Raw genomic sequence first — 17,360 nt, forward strand, 5'->3', positions numbered from 1 at the left:
GCACTTGAACGGCGTTGGTACCTACATTTCCTATAAATATTGTGTTTTATTTGTATTTGGTGTTTCTAAACAAAAAAAGTAAAAATAACGAATCAGTCTAAAATGGTAAATCTTTAAATAAGAAGTTAAAGATTAACTCTGAAATGCATGAATGTTTATTTAACTTATAATATGTACTCATATTATAGCTAATTGGTTTCTATGCGACATCGTATTGGAACCGTAAATTGCTTAGAAAGGCTTATCCCCAGGTACGAGTAAGTAACATTGGCCGAAGCCCACCATCAAAGAAGATCTAATTTAGAAAAAAAAATCTAAATTTACCCAAGCTGGGAATATAACCCAGGACCACTCTGAATCAAACTAAGGCATACGTACCTAGTAAATACCTATCCTCATAGGAATCAAATTGTATAGGCTCCTCGCTGCTGGTACCTGCTACCTACGTCCCTGTCAACGATATTTTTGGCCCCTGTGCATAAAAATTAGATGAGAATAAGTTTTAGATACCTTGTGTGTTAACTACCTTGTTTCATACTTTTTAGACCGTGATTTGTTTTTACCAGGTTTTAGTTTTCAAACTCACTTTTTTCGTCAAACACAAACACAAACCTGCAAGTGTTGTTATAAACTTCCAACGGTTTGTCGATGTAATACAACAAAAGGTGCTACAACATTGCGCCCACGCCGCGGATATAGTGTTGTGCGTCACAAAAAATCGATATCGACATAAAAGAACCGAAGGAGATTATCGGCCTTATCCCCAATTTCATCTAAATACCCGCTATAATCCCCGCGTACAATGGTGACAAAAATAATAAATATGGCGTCGCCGCCCACCGGCACAATGCTTGGCCGTCTGTGTTTCAATATTTTTGTACCGGGGGTGATTAGTGCACGCTAGGGGAGAAAAACTAGAATAAAACAAAATAGTTATTGATATGGTCAGAATAAGAATGGTATGATGTTTGAACAGTGAATAGAAACAGGAGTTTGTGGAAGTTTTGCGTAACGCGAAAAAAACAATATTTTCACGCAATCTGACAATCCTCTAGAGTAGGTACGCCATACAGATCCGACGAAATATTATCAACGTACGACATGACGCCGGTGACCAAACATCCCTCGACAACACGTAACTGAATATTTCAACTGAGTGTTATGTACCCGTACGTTACCTTGAGTTTGAGATTTACTATTTTAATAAACAAATATAAACTACCTCCACTGGTTCTGTCAAATACTGAGCTATTTTACCAAGTTATCTGTAAACATTTTTAGCCAGGAGTTTGAAACTTGGTGTTGTTAAGCACAACCCTGTGCCTTAGAGAAATGCTAACGTCCCAGGCATTATCCTCAATCTGATAGTGTTTGTAAAATGTTTTAATATTAACATCCTAACATTAAACGCAAACTCATCGTTGGAGCACCTTGGTTAAATTGATAAATTTCAAGGTATACCATACAAGGTAATAAGAATAACAATGCGCATGCGTGTATTTGTAAACCGTACATCTAACCTTAACAAGGTAAAGTTTTAAGCTCTGCGATCTGTTTAGCACGCCTTCAATAGGTAAAGAATAATGCGTATTTCCAACAAAAACACAGGCCCCATTAAATACGCCCCAATCGCGCCTAATCTGGTAACAAAGCGATGTTGGAACATTTTGGCGCGAAAATAATGAAGTGCACGTGCCCTGGCCTGGGACCCCCGGACCAGAGCGGACCAGAAGCGGCACAATAGGTCGCGTGGCGATCACTATCAATACCATCGTACCATCGACCGTTCCCGCGGTACAAAACGCGCAGCACTACTAACTAAAACATTACGACATTACTTGATAAATGAAAGCCGTAGAATTTATGCTATTAATCTGTCAAATCAGAATGGATATCATCTATTTTGTACGTGACCGTGTTTTAATGTCTTGTGAATTCCGCATGATAATAGTTTAATTGTAAAAGTTTAGTGGTAGATAAAATGACCTAAAAAGTTCATCTAATAAAATAATAATCAATAATGAATTGTTTATTTACTATTAATTGCACCATTGCATGCCATTTAGTAGTTCATAAAAATAAAATAAATGAATGTGAAATATGTATATCTGATATCTATATTAATTAACGTAGTCACTTACGTTGGTGAACACTTGCTAGGAAATAGGGTACGTTGAACAAAAATAAATTTTGGTTGGAAGTATTTTTGTAAATTTCATTCTTATTTTTCATCCAACAATTCCCATGTAGTTGCGTTTTTGCACGTTACGTGCTAGGCGGGTTTTAATAACATTTTAACTTCAATTAATTTAGTTTTTTGTTGTACGTTTCTTGTATCCCATTTTCTCGTAATTTAAGATAAATATTTCTGAAAAAAAAAAACATATAGAAGGGTATAGACTTCAGTTCGTTATCATTTTTATGCCTCAAAACAAAAAAATGTCAAATTCAATGGAACACCGCAAACCCAAATAAAAGTATCGGAGTCAAACATAAACGATCATGACTTGCATTCGTAATGCACGCAATAAAATAATAATTATACACAAGCGACTTATTAGTTGTTCACATTATGATTCATGATGAAATCGACGAATTAAATTGAGCTCTACGTTAAGCTTGATAAGAATAAAAATCATTTGCAACAAATTGGAAACATACGCTGTTATTCGTCGGAATTATGACATGTAAAAGCAAAATAACAAAAGGTTCAACAATAGAAGTGCGTCGTATCATTTGTTAAACGTCCCTTTTGATGACGACCACTATTATTTTATGAATGATGGGAGGACGCGGGGATAAAATATTTTACAAGCTCCCTTAATATTCCTAAATTTTCATTCTCATCTTCACTGATAGTTACATTTTCCCTGTGTTTTTATGTTATGGCATATTTAGATAAACTTTATGTGGGGTAGTTAAGAAGCTTTTGATGTGAATTTTCTAGACGAGTATGTAGGTATTTTTATTATTTTGAGTTTATTTAGTAATAGTGGTTATTGAAGTCATTGAGGTAACATTACCAGCATCCCTATACCTGAATGATTGAAGCGTATCGATTTGTAATAACGGTACAACACTAGACAATCTTTGCAAGAAGAGATTTCATACAGGCGACAAATTATATACATAGGAAAACTTTGTGTTATAATTACTTTAAAGTTTCGAATTACTTAAGCTTCTATAAATAGATTTTAATATATATTAATAAAGGAATATTTACTAATTGTTTTGAAAAGTTGACGAAGATCAAAGTTCTTAACTTCAAGATATTGCTAGACACATATTATTTTGAAGTCGGTTAATATATATATAGTTATGTATAATAGTTCTAATGAAAACAGATTTGTTTGAACTTGAACTTTCCTATCGCTTTATTGCCACTAATATGAACAAAATAATGTTCATAAAACAATTCGCAAAATTGCCGAAATAATTTATTAAAGTAGGGCAACATCGTCACACGACATCCCCATTCATAAAAGATTTTTATTGTTGCTTTTGAAACGAATAACCGCGTAACTTACTGCCTGGTACATTCTAAAATACACTTTACCACTAAAAGATAGGGTTGTATTTATAATGCAGCTTATCTGTTACTACGGATAATAAAGGCAATGTCCACGTCATTTGACTAACGACACCTTAATGCGGAGTATTTAGTCGAGCTGGAATGGTTTTATTGTGAGAGAGAAATGTATCGAAAAGTTTTAATTTTGGTTTATGAGCCGAGTACCGAGCCCCCCTTTGATACAACCCTTCAGTTTTTATGAATACTTTGTTACGGAAGAGTTTTGTTTAACTAGGTGCACTTTTAGTTGACATGGGGAATGTAAATAAACCTTACTTTTAAGAAAGTCAATACCTAATTAAGTCATGACACTTTAAGTAAGGTAAATAAAAACGTCTAATAGAATAGAAAAAAGAAATCCTGAGAGATACAAACAAAGATATACGCAAGCAAAGCCGCGAGTAAACGATGATATAAAAATCTGATACCTACAGAATTTTCATAACCTTTTGGTGAGTCGTTGTCAACCCATACTTGGTTGAATGCTGAGCTCGAGTCTCCTCTAAAAATGAGAGGGGTCAGGCCTCAGTCCACCACGCAGCCAATTGGCAGACTCTGCGGATTGGCAGACTTCACACACGCAGAGAATTAAGAAAATTCTGGTATGCAGATTTCCTCACGATGTTTTCCTTCACAGTTTGAGACACGTGATATTTAATTTCTTAAAATGGACACAACTGAGAAGTTGGCATGCCTTGGACCCGATTCGAACCCACACTCTCCGGAATCGGAGACAGAGATTATATCCACGGGGCTATCACTGCTCTATTTGGTAAGTATACTAATTTAAAATCCGATTAAATGAATCCAAATAATGATTATATCTACTAGCTGAAGCTCCGAACAATTTCAAACGCGCCTAAGTAAAAAGCAATAAAAGACAACCCTCCAAGATTAGCTGCCCTAATACCATAAAGAACGATACAGTCGGGGTGCAGGTCACTGCGGGGCGCCTTTGTACTTCTTTATTGGTGTCCGCGACGCCCCGAGGAGCTCTGGCGGAGGAGGTCGCGCACTGGGACATTTACCCCACTGCCATTGAAGTGATATTATGCCATATTTATTAATTGCGCCATTAGTTAACGCATTGCCTGTAACTAAAGACCCGACTGGGTGAAATTCGACCGTAGGTATTTTTGGAATGAGGCAAACTGTAATTTTTTTTCATATAAATATTTGTGCATTGTATTTCTGGTAAGAAGCGACAGTATAGATACACCTACCTACAATGCTGATTTTGGGCAGGCATCTTAGAGCGATTAGGTTTAGGTATTATAAGCCAGTGACGGCCTGTGTGGCGCAGTGGTATGCGCGGTGGATTTACAAGACGGAGGTCCTGGGTTTGATCACCAGCTGGGCCGATTAAGGTTTTCTTAATTTGTCCAGGTCTGCTGGCGGGAGAAAGCTGGTGGGAGGCTTTGGCCGTACCGTCAAGCGATTTAGCGTTCCAGTACGATGTCGTGTAGAAACCGAAAGGGGTGTGGATTTTCATCCTCCTTCTAACAAGTTACCCCGCTTCCATCTTAGATTACATCATCCACATTGTAATCAAGGGCTAACTTGTATAGAAAAAAAAATAGTGGCTTGCAGAATTGGAATAATAGGTAATTATTATTAGCTAAATTCCCAACTCTAGAATGCTATCAATAACAATATCATACAAGAGGGAAATTAAAATTAATATTTTCAGACCTTGCCTCGAACGCTAGACCTCGTGATGGTTAATCGCGTCAGCTAACCATTGGACAAACGAAGAGAGTTAGAACGAGGTAAGGTGAATGGTGCAAACGAAGCGTAAACACTTGTAAAAGCGTACAAAGCAGTCCACTACATGGTAAGTGTCGCCCTCGGCTATGATCTTGTTCACACAACATTATAAAATCACTCTCAACTATTACAATTGCTCAATAGCTCTTCAAGTGCGTCGAGTTGTTTGACAAATCGCTCTTATGAATTTATTATATCGTATTGTATGGTAAAGTGGCTAATTCTTTAGCCATTTATGAATAAAACGACCAAGTCAGACTCGTACGTACATTGACTCTTTTGTAAAATAAAATGGGAGAATAAGAAAAAACCACCAACGTTTTTACCGTATCATAAAGATCGTATGGAATTTTCCGCGTATAGTAGTAAGTTTGCTATGCAAAAAATTTACTACGTCATGGATTGGTAATGTATATGAGTAATAGATACCGTTAGACTATTTGAGCGCATTGGCCAAGAGCAGAGTGGCGCAGTGGAAGCGTGCTGGGCCCATAACCCAGAGGTCCGTGGATCGAAACCACGCTCTGCTAGTAACTTTTTGTTTTTTTTTTATTTTTTTATTATAAACGAAATAATAAACTTATTATTTCGTTTATAATAAAATTTTATGTATTCAAATTTCTGTTTCATCAAAAATTAACGAATTTTGATGAGATTTTACTTTTTATCCTAACAGGTAAATAAATACTGATTCGAATTACCAAATACTTCATAACTTTTATTTCAGAGTAAAAAATTATGATTGTATATAATTATATTATGTTATTAAAGTCTTCTTAAAAGACAGCGTAATCCAATCAACTCCAAGTGCCAACTCAATGTGGTTACTTTCAAATGAAAGGTCGCTAAATAGGGCATGTCTTTTCAAGTAAGTAAGTATTTAAAATTTAAACTAAAATTAAAAATATATGTAGGTATATCGTAGCTGGGAATCGAATCAATAGATAAAAAATCGTAATTAGGTACTTATAAACAATAGTACTTAGTACTTAACAACGATTCCTTCGTACACGTAACCTATCCTGCATACAGTTATGAGTAGGAAGGAGTCATGCGACTAATACTGAATGACGTCATTAAGGCTCGAGAATGTCATTCGGCGTCATGGCTGGCCCGCGGACGTGACGTGAGCAGCCTTTGTCAAAGTATTGGAATGCTCTGGTACCGATGGTGTCATAAGTCCAAACCAGCAGTTTTTTTTAAAATGGCTTTTCGGCACTGAGTTCTAGTCTCGAGACCACTAAACTTCTATCCAGTACCGTTTGAAATAAAGGAACCGATCTACTTTATTAAAATTAAAAATTTGTTTTTTAAATTGGAATTTGCAGGTTTTAGTATAATATTATACTTGCTGCGCCACGTTGTTGTTAGTGTAGGTATTCAAATAGACATATAGACAGACGTAAGTAGGTCCTACTCATACTCTTACGTATGATTATCGTTTAATCGTTTACTGTTTTTAACCAAAATAAATTTTAAAAAAATTCTGTGGCTAGCGAACGTGCATCTAGAAAAGATGTAATGTAAGTTATAACATTGAAATATTGTATGAGAGTTAATCGCTTATTAATGATTGTTTAATATTAAAAATGTACCTACTTAATCCGAGCTAGGAATCGAACCCAATATCACTAGATAATAATTTTACTTTAATTCGATAAAAAGTCAATTTACAAATTGCTCAGATCGTTAAAGAATCACTATACAGCATGAAAAGTTATTTCAATTCAGAGGTTTCACACGGCTAAGGTACGAATAATAGCAAGATTTGAGTATCACAGTATCACAGAGCATCGGGGTCCTTGAATGTATGTGCAAGGTTACCCTTTTACAACTAAAAAAGAAGAAAGCTAACAGTAAACGATGCTCTCGAAACCGAATGTTGCGAAGTAAAGTATTTTATTGTTCCCAATCCTATCGGCATAACGTTCCCAATCGATGACCATTCCGTCGAATGGGATCCTAGCAGCAGGCAGCCCTTGCCCTCAGGGCGCCGATTATCATAACAAGACCCGTATTACGCACCTAGGGCAAAGGCACCTCTTGCAAAACTTCATTCACTCAAAAACGTACTCTCGGTGCCAAATTTTATAGTTCAAAATTGATTGGCAAATCTATCCTGTTGCAGTTTAGGGTTGTACATCTCTTTTGTTACACTGAAAACTAGAATTTGACAGAAGAACGCTTCGTTTGTCAATTGCCATCGATTACGTACGTCGGAGTAGGCAGCCGCGGGCTAATTTGGGGGCCGTAGTTAGGTATTTTTCGTCGCTAACTAGATAACAAGTGGTTTTAAATTGGAATCTACATAATAATGCGGGGCGGTGCAGCGGCGCCCCATACACGGGGTCTGCCGCGTACCGAATTACGAGCACTTTCCAACGTCGCCAAATTTATTAAGACCACTTGTGCTCGAATGTGATTGTATTTTCGTCACTTTTTTATGTAAATAGCTGGTAGGACATCTGCCTATGCGATCTTAAAAATAAATAATAGAAACTGTAGTAGGTACACTCTAGTAACAAGTCCTCCAATGAGTCATTCTTTGTCTATCATCCTGAGGAGTAAAGTCTCAAGTCCTGTAATTTTCTTTTAGTAGTGCAATCTGTCATCGTAATAACCACGTCTCTGCTCGTGGTGTACAATGCAATGCAACTCTAGGTTTGGTGGTTGATTGCATTGTTTTTTGGGTTACCGCCATCACTATAGTCCGAACATCGAGCGGGGATCTTCTGGACCTTTCTTCTTACATCTGCACCACCAAAACTGAACTGTACAGTGCCTTAATTAACGGTGGTAGTACTTTACTAAAACCGTGGCGAGAAGGCTCACTATTTTTATACAGTAGTAAAAATATACTTTATACCATCACTTGGTACATACAGACAATTAATATTTTCAGAGTTACATTCTATGGTGCCTTCGTTACTCGTAAAACGGACCTATACTCGGATATTCTATGAAATCGTTTATCGTACAGGATTTTAGTTTATATACCTACTTATGCAAGCGAAAAAAATAGGTATATTGAAAAGGAAGAAAACAATAATATCACAGGCGGCCGCATTCTGCCGACCAATCCGCAAAAAAATACTTGCAACATCAACAAACATACAGCGCCGCCAGCTACGCAGTAGGCTCAGAGCTGGCGGACAGTTTGAGTTCTCATTTTATTCATTCTGCAATGGTAAGTGAAACCAGTGAAATTAGTAGCAGACTCATTGTTTTTAATACGAGAAAAACCCAGTCAGTCATGACTAATTTAATTTTTTCATTATGTATTGCATGTGCTAGACAACTGTACGATATAATATCAATGGGTATTTATAGAATTCTATATGACGTTGTAATAAGTAAACATAAAGAAACACTTTATTTTATCTAGGTTTTATATTAACATTGATTAATTTTAAAAATAATATTTGCATTATGTACATTTGGTTGTAATTTGTAAAGATTGTTAGAAGTGCGTATACCAAAACCCTGTCATTGAGTCCCTTAATTAACTTGAACTATTATATTAAAAAATTAAAATTAACTGAGCATTAACAATATCTCTCGTAATGTACAAATGACATGTGACATTGTAGCAGCTATTGGTTTTACTAATGAAATAAATAAATGGAAGAATGGTCGAGCCGCGTGGTCACTGTCTCTTTGCCTACAACCAAACCAATGATACTTATCACAATTCAACAGCCATTTTCCTTGTTAAAACAAAAGCGAATTGCGCGGACGTTTGTAAAAACAGCGGCTCGCGGCACGTGCTATAAATTATCAATATCCCACGATAAAACAGGCCGTGTTTGTTTGCCGTTTGTTTTTAAACAAAACTGTGCATTTCACAGTCGGGTACGCTGGACCCTCGCGCCACGAGCTAAGATGTGCGGAACCAATCAGACCCGCTCACTGTTTAGAAGATATTGTACAGTCCTCCGTATTTTAATTGTTTTGCTGTGAAAAATAAATAAAACAATACATCAGGAAGTTTTACATTTATAGGATGCATTCCAGAGTTTAGCGGCTTCTTGAACTCCTGGGTTTGAATCTTGAATGGGGCAGTGACAATTTTAGCTTAATATGAGAAAATTTCTAAAAGAAATAGAGTAAACACCCCGGAGTTGGAAAGTCGATGGCGTTATCATCAAACGCATCTGATAGTGTTCGTCAGAGTTAAACATTTTTACGCTTAGCCCGCCAATTGCCATTGAAGCAGCACGGTGGGTCCAAGATCCAAATTCTGTCTTCGGCTTAGCCCGTTAGTGGGCCTCTTAAATACGCTGGTGATGGTTCTTAAGTGTGCTAAGGTAGGTAGGTACCTATTCAAAATTCAAAATTCAATTATTTCAAGTAGGTCAGTTTACAAGCACTTTTGACACGTCAGTTGACTATTTGTAAAGATTCTACCACCGGTTCGGAAGGCAGGTTTAACTCCTTCTCCATTTTACCATGCTATTTATATATATAGGATTCGACACAGAATGCAAAATAGTATCTACAATTATTATGGTGCAATCACCACACCTATTAAGGGAGGGGTTTTGTTCCTATCGTACATGTCATGTGATATCTTCTTATTAGACTACGGTGTCGGTGTGGTCTGGAAACCCCTGAAAGGTTTATTTTCCGTAATACTTTTTAGTTAGGTATCGTTATAACAATGATGAATATAACAATATATATCGTTATAACAATAACTAAACAAGCACTTTACAGTTACCATTATAGTATGCGCGTTATCATCTGAGTCGTCCGGTCATAAAAGTCAAAAAAGATAGGAATGTGCAGCGCGCCTACCTGCGCACCCTAATTATCGATAAACGGCTACCTGCGCACGTGCTAATGATGAGTCAATAATGATTTGGACGATTCTGATTGGTCGGTTTCTAATGTAATTGCATTGCGTATTTTTTTTGCTATAAATGTGTTTACTGCAATTAAATAAATACATTCATGTGTTACTCGTTGCGCACTATGGATACTAATATATAATAAATTTGGCAGAAGACGAAGATTCTGATGATGAAGACTCAGATGAAGATTAATTTTATTTAGTTAATAATTATATAATATGAAATATGTATTATATTAAATCAAATATTGTTAATTTTTTTAATTTTGTGAACAAGATACGATAATAAACTTTACTTATCGATAATATGTCTTTCATTGTTACACCCTTCACTAGACGGCTCCATAAGACCCATAAGTGCAAGCGAGATAGATATAGAGAAATGATTTATGGCCCTAAGACTCAGTTGTTAATGCTATTAGTATAGGTAACCAAGTCTGTAGCAAAAGTCAGTTTGTAATATTTTGGCAAGTAAACAATAGAAAAGTCGAGCCAAATAAATGGTGTCCGTGACCTACCTACTTACTAAAATACCTTTGTGGTACTTGTAACAAAATACTTCGAGGCAATCAATAGCGCTGTTTTGTAATGATTATTATTAATAGACTAGCGGACGCCCGCGACTTCGTCCGCGTGAAACTCGATGTAAACTTTCAACTAAACCCTTACCCCCACCCTACCCCTACCCTACCCCTACCTATTCCTGAATTTTCTTTGCTATAAACCTCACGGAGCCCGAGACCTTTCCAACGAATGCAAAACCGTGGAAATCGGTTCGTGCGTTCCGGAGTTATAGCGTCAGAAAGGAAAACCCGACTTATTTTTATATAGTAGAGAATAAAAAATTACTTATTTTGCTATCATCCGCAAAAAGTCGTCAAACCCATGCGACAACGTCACCCAGGTCCGACAAAATACTCTCTACGTACGTTTCACCCCGAAACCGGAGCTCAGAAGATGTTATCTCTACAAAGTGCAATTACGTTGTAGTCAAAATAAATAATTAATTTTTTATCAGTTCATGATAAACTTCCGCAAAGTACTTAACGCCTGGTTCTATCCAATAATAATTATTTTATACCTCAACAGTATCAGTTTTTAGTTCGTCTTTATCTCCATCTAGCTACTACGTATACTCGTATGTTACAAAAGCCATGATAGCTGTGGGTATGACCTCTTCCTCCGATTCTGGAGGGCGTAGGTTCTAATCCGGTCCGCAGCTTGCACCTCCAACTTTTCAGTTAAGTTAATCATTCTAAGAAATTAAATATCACGTGAAGTTAGAACGGTGAAGAAAACACCATCGTGAGGAGCCTGCATACTTCGAGTGCAACGCGTACGAATGTGGGAGGTCATTAAAAAAATTAATAACATGCAATCGTTATTGAGTTCTTATCAAAATGATAAGGACTCAATCACGGTTTAAAAAATTGCGATTTCAATTTTAAGCCTTAATATAAAACACATTAGGTCCATTTTACTTTGAAATTTTTGATACCCACCGATTATCTACTCGTCTGAAGCGAAAGTATAAAGATAACGTAAGTAATTATTATACATCTAATCTTTTTCTATTATTACTACTATACTGTTTAAACTTTGGTTTCTTTTAATAGTAAATTGAAATATAATATATTAATTTATCAACAAACTATCAAAAGCTAGCTTTACCTTTATCTACATAAATATACGTTTCTATTTAGATAACCTTATCTAAGTAGGTAACAGGGGCGATGGTTTCTAACAACCCGATTCCTATCTTTTAAAAATCCACCAGTTTTACGGACGTACATAATTTAACGTAGGTACTCAGCTAAAAACACATTCAAACTAAAAAAAAACACATGAACTGGTTACCTACGAAAAAAATTCAGTCTTCGTTACTGGTAGGTAATGCTTCTTATTTTTGTTATTTAAGCTAGGCCTTCAAGATAATATATGAGTACAGACGTAGTTAGTAGTTTTGAGGTAAGCGCTTACAGACAGATACATTGTAACGATAGTATATGCTATGAAGTTAATCATGTACGCACCATTGTTTACATCGGAGCACGCGATCGTCCGTCCCTCTCGCACACCGTCCGTCTCTTTCGCACGATGACAGATGCGTGGAACGTCACTCACCTATCGACATCGACATCGACGATTAAAACTATCCGCAGAACGGCACAGAACGTAGTACAGAACGCGCGCGGTTTCCACGTAGTTTCCTCCGTAACGTTCCGAGTTGGCTGAAAGACGTGGCCGAACTGGCGAATAGGAGGCTCCTCTCGCTCGTTCGACTAAATTTTCAATTCAAACAGGGTCTTTATAAGGGTAGTGACGCTGTACAAAATTTACATATCGACGTAATAAAGCTCGGGCGGGCTATTTAAATTCGGCGGACGTTTTACTACGGCGCTCTGAGCGGCGGAAAAGTTTCCCGTAATGAAAAATGTTCGTTTGAGATTAATATAAGTGGTAGTTGCGAGTTGTACAAGTCTGCTAGATAACAATCTGAAACCGATTGTAAGGATATATTTCCTTTGGTTCAATGCTAGTATACTTATTATTCGGCTGATTCAACAGCCTTCGAGTGAGAGTTCTCTGCCATTGACCATGACAGACTGATGATAATGATGATGATGAGCAGGCACGATTATATGTGTTATACAATATAAATGGTTCGTAACCAACTTGACCATGTCAAACTAAAAAAGGTATTTTACCGGTCCATTCATTGAGTACCTATGCTACAATGCCACAGACAGACAGACACGTCAAACTTAATTAACAAAACAATCTCTCTTTTTCATACCGGGGCAAACATGACATCCTTGTTGGGCAGTAAATCTATGCTAATATTAAAAAGAGGTAAAGTTTGTGGTATTGTATGGGTTAATCTCTGGATCTACTGTATCGATTTTGAAAATTCTTTTAGCACTAGAAAGTGTGTGGGCATTTTATCCTCGTATTCTCAAGGGAACGGGAACTAGTTTCTTATATACAAATGAAGTTACTTTTACGAATGGTTTCGAGGCTCAAAAGCTTGTTGTATAATTGTATATCGATGCTCAAAAGGCTTAAAAAGATGTCTCAGAGTGCGTGCGTCACAGAGTAATTATCCACCGTACACATGCCAGCTATGACTCGATCAACATGTATGCACTTAATTGCCAACTTGTCTTTGCGCTGACTGATTTATGATTATTGCTCGCAATCTTGGGATATTAATATTGTTAAACGTTTATAAACGGCAGAGTAAAGATTGCACGTGAACTACGTACTTAGGTACCGATGCTTGAAAATATTATAGAGAAACTACTTTGTGATTACTTAGTTGATTAAATGGAATTTTTGTTACTTCATATTTTACTACTGTTTTATCCGTTATTATTACATTTATTATCAATGAAACAAACGAAAATGCCGAGAGAAAGAAAATTGACGATCTATTTCCAAAAACCAAAATTAAAAATGCAACACTGCTCGAAAAATAGCTGTTTTAAAAACGCATACGCAAACACTTAAGAATGCATTTGTTGTATTTGAACGTTTTTTTAACGTCCGTTTCGAATGAGGGCTGAAAATTAATACTGTGTAGGTAATAGGTACCTACTTAGGTAGACTTTCAGTACCGATTGGGATAAAACAGTTCCTATAAATAATGCTATCCTGATGAGCAAACGTTACATAACTTGTGCAATCAATTGAAATACCATTATAAACAAAAAAATAGAATCCACAAAATGACTAAACAACATTCACAAATAAATTATAGTGCCACCAAACTAGGAACGCGGTGGGCAACAAGTCCTGATAAAACATCGTTCAATATCAAATGTAAATCCAAAAGACGGTTTCAAGATCAATAAGCGACGTAAGGTCTGTTGTACGTATACTTGTGCAGATATACAACAATATATCCAGCGATAGTGGAGCGATGTCTGCCCATAATATTCTTTGGGGTGCATCTCATTTGGCTTAAGAACCTGCCTTTGTCAACAAACTCTGGGGTGAAAAATCGATAGTAGCCGCAAACGGCAGGCCTCATCGAACGCCTGTCTCACGTAATTCGCGACTCAATTTAAATTTTAAGCCCGCCACACTTCTATGGACTTAATTGATACGATAATCCGGAGTCACAGTCAAGCTTTCTTTATTCTGAGTCAAGTTGAAATGAAGTTTCATGATTGACATCCATTGCTTCATCTCAGGTTAAGAGCCGCAGGGCGGTGCGTTGTATTGTTATTGTATGACGTGTTCTTTGCATACTCTGCGTCTGCAAGATATTCCTCTGTTGTAGATGACGATTTTGCACATAGCTTTTTGCTGTCAACTGCTATACCATCAAATTATAATTTGAATGCTACTGTAAAATAAAAAAATAAAGGTTTAAAAATTACATTGATTTTGAATGAAAGATATGTAAAAGATAACTTTCTTTAAAATATTATCAACTACCCACTAAACATCTTTTATCGTTGTCGTTGTTTATATCCACCCTCTGTGATATAGAGATTTATTCGCACTGGTAGAATTGGTGGCGTGACTTGGGATACCTAAACTATTGTTTATAACTTAATCGCTTGTTTGATAAAGTATACAATAGATCATTATATTACGGACGAAAGACCATGAGATTCTATGTTTGAGCCATCCGCAGTTCACATTTGGGAAGTTGGAGGTACTACTACTACGAGGTATACATCCCTCGGAAAACATATTACGCCGTCGGTCCTGGTCGTTATTAAATTTAAACAACATCACCCTTAGCCCGTCAACCTGCCCTGGAGCAGCGTGTTGGGTCTAAACTCTTAAAACCCTATAAATAAAGAGGGCGACTGACCGGTAGTAGGGTATTTAAATTAGGCTGATGATGATGTCGACGAACCACAAGATTGGACAGGAAAGCATAATAATTGCATAGTAAATAGTGTTGCACCAAAACAGAAATGGAAGCTTAGGACGTCACAATAACCTACGATGCTTATCGCAGTATAGAGGTCACCGTGCCGCTGGCTTAGTGATGCGCGTGACGTACAATCGACCATCGATAGCTCTGTGCCAGACGCGTCGATAAAAAGATTACACTTTGCGTATACGAATGGTACGTGATGTGAATATTAATTCGGTCTCCCCTTCCGTGGTGGCACTAATAGATTTTAATCGGCCCTGGCCAGTGGGAATTTGACTTCGGTATGTATATGAGCGACTGAGCGTGTTTGGGTTGACTTCGTACGAGAGTGCTAAATCAATTAGTGTCCAGTTATTGAGTTGCAATTTGCAATGCAATTAGCAATTCTTTTAAATAACATTTTCTGATAAAATGTCTTTCTAATGTAAATCACTTAAGCGTAAGTGCATAAATACGTTATAAATAATTAATAGAATACATGCCTTACCTTTACGATTTAATAAGATTGTGTTAAAGAAAATGTAATGAAAACTGAAATTACAATATTAAAGTGTTAGGTATAAGATTAATTTTAAATAAATAAACGCCATCATACTATCAACATTGCAAATACTAGTTACATAGGTCAATTTCTACTTATAAGTCGTAATGCGCAATTTTACTGTTTCATTTAAAATACTTATAGCATTCGCCTGGTGGTTATTAGGTATCTAAGTAATTTTGTATATATAATAATAATCTTAAAATTGCAGTACGACTAAGTACAGTAGCAGTGAGCCCTTTGCACTTCCCAAACAGCTTAGCGTAAGTGGCGTCAGATTTGAATATTTTTATCTATCTAGTTGATTTAAAATATTAATGGCGTTTCAGGCATTAAGGGCATTATGGACACCCTTGTTTTTGTTCGGTGAATTTGCATGTTCGGGGGACAGTGGGAATACAGGGTGTTTGCATGCGGCGGGATCAAAGAGATGCATTATAGCAATGTATTCGGTAACACGTAAATAAATAAAGATAAACATGGCCCCGGGCGAGATTCATCAGCCCGTATTAACTCGTATCGACAACATCCGCCACACGTATCGATGGAACGTTTCTCATGCCTATCTTCTGCGTCAATAAAGCCGAATTTGTGCAATAAATGTTGATACGTGCGAGTAAAATCATTATTTAATGATTGAATATTCAAAGAGGTTAATTAAAAAAAAAAACTTTGGATTTCTTTTAATAGCCTATCCACCATAAAGCATACAAGGAGACCCGTCACCAAGGTCAAACTCCTAAGTTACCTACCTTTTGAATTCCAATTAGAATTTATTATACTAACATCATTATCATCATCATTAACGGCCGATGTACGTCCACAGCTGGACATAGGCCTCTTGCATGCACTTCCAAACAAAACGGTCTCGAGCCGCGAGCATCCAGCTGCTCCCTGCAACCCGCTTGGTGTCCTCGGTCCACCCAGTGGGGGGTCGACCAACACTGCGCTTTCGGGTGCAGGGTCGCCGTACCAGCACCTTGGGACCCCAACGTCCATTGGCTCTTTGAACTATGTGGCCTACCTATTGCCATTGTAGTTTCGCGATTCGCTGAGCTATATCAGTGACTTTGGTTCTTATGTATCTATTATACTAAACACTTTCCCCTAATTATGTCTACGAACCTGTTTATTATGTGATTATCTCTATGAAATGGTTTGTCTTTTGAAGATCACTTTTCGTACCATTTAGATTTTAGACTATGATCTTAGGATAAAGCCCCAGGAACAGCAGAGCTATGTTTGTATTTTAACCTACATTTTTATTAAATTGTTTTTTTTTTAAATTTTGGTTTCACTGGTGTGTACGTTGAACGTTTGTTTTAATAACTACTCGTAGAAAACGCCTACGACTTCGTCCATGGAAAATTCAGTTTTAATATTTCAGTTTTAATTTTGATAAAACATTGCTTAAAAAGCAGTCAGAAAGATAATTTTAAAATTTCATTTTGTGTTTGTAGACTCATCACTATTTTTTTTGGTGTTTTTCATTAAAGATTCTCCAGTTATGTTTTCTTATTATATTATAAATTAATTCAGCGAGAACCTTAAAGGTATATTTTCCCCCCTGAATATTCGGTTAGGCAGTAACTCACAATTCCCTAATGAAACAAAACTTCTCTATCTACGAATAAACTACGAGTAAAAAAATATATTGAGAAGGCGTCACCTTCCGACCGTCCGTCCAAATTGTTTCCGCGTTATCACTATCTGCGCCCGGGGCCGGGGTCGG

At 36.8% G+C, this 17,360-nt stretch overlaps 1 long non-coding RNA gene and 1 other non-coding gene across 2 annotated transcripts in view; one reads left to right on the forward strand and one right to left on the reverse strand.

Moving 5' to 3' along the window:
- LOC128198260 (uncharacterized) overlaps positions 1-12,452 on the reverse strand; it is a 60,883-nt gene extending 48,431 nt beyond the window's left edge. The window contains exon 1 of the long non-coding RNA XR_008250987.1: positions 12,224-12,452. This is a non-coding gene — a long non-coding RNA (uncharacterized LOC128198260). The remainder of the gene's footprint in view (positions 1-12,223) is intronic.
- Trnam-cau (transfer RNA methionine (anticodon CAU)) lies at positions 5,797-5,868 on the forward strand. Its single transcript has one exon. It is a non-coding gene; the product is annotated as a tRNA-Met (tRNA).
- Positions 12,453-17,360: the final 4,908 nt, after the last annotated feature.

Source organism: Bicyclus anynana, chromosome 7 (genome assembly GCF_947172395.1).
Source record: "Bicyclus anynana chromosome 7, ilBicAnyn1.1, whole genome shotgun sequence".
Taxonomy (NCBI): domain Eukaryota; kingdom Metazoa; phylum Arthropoda; class Insecta; order Lepidoptera; family Nymphalidae; genus Bicyclus; species Bicyclus anynana.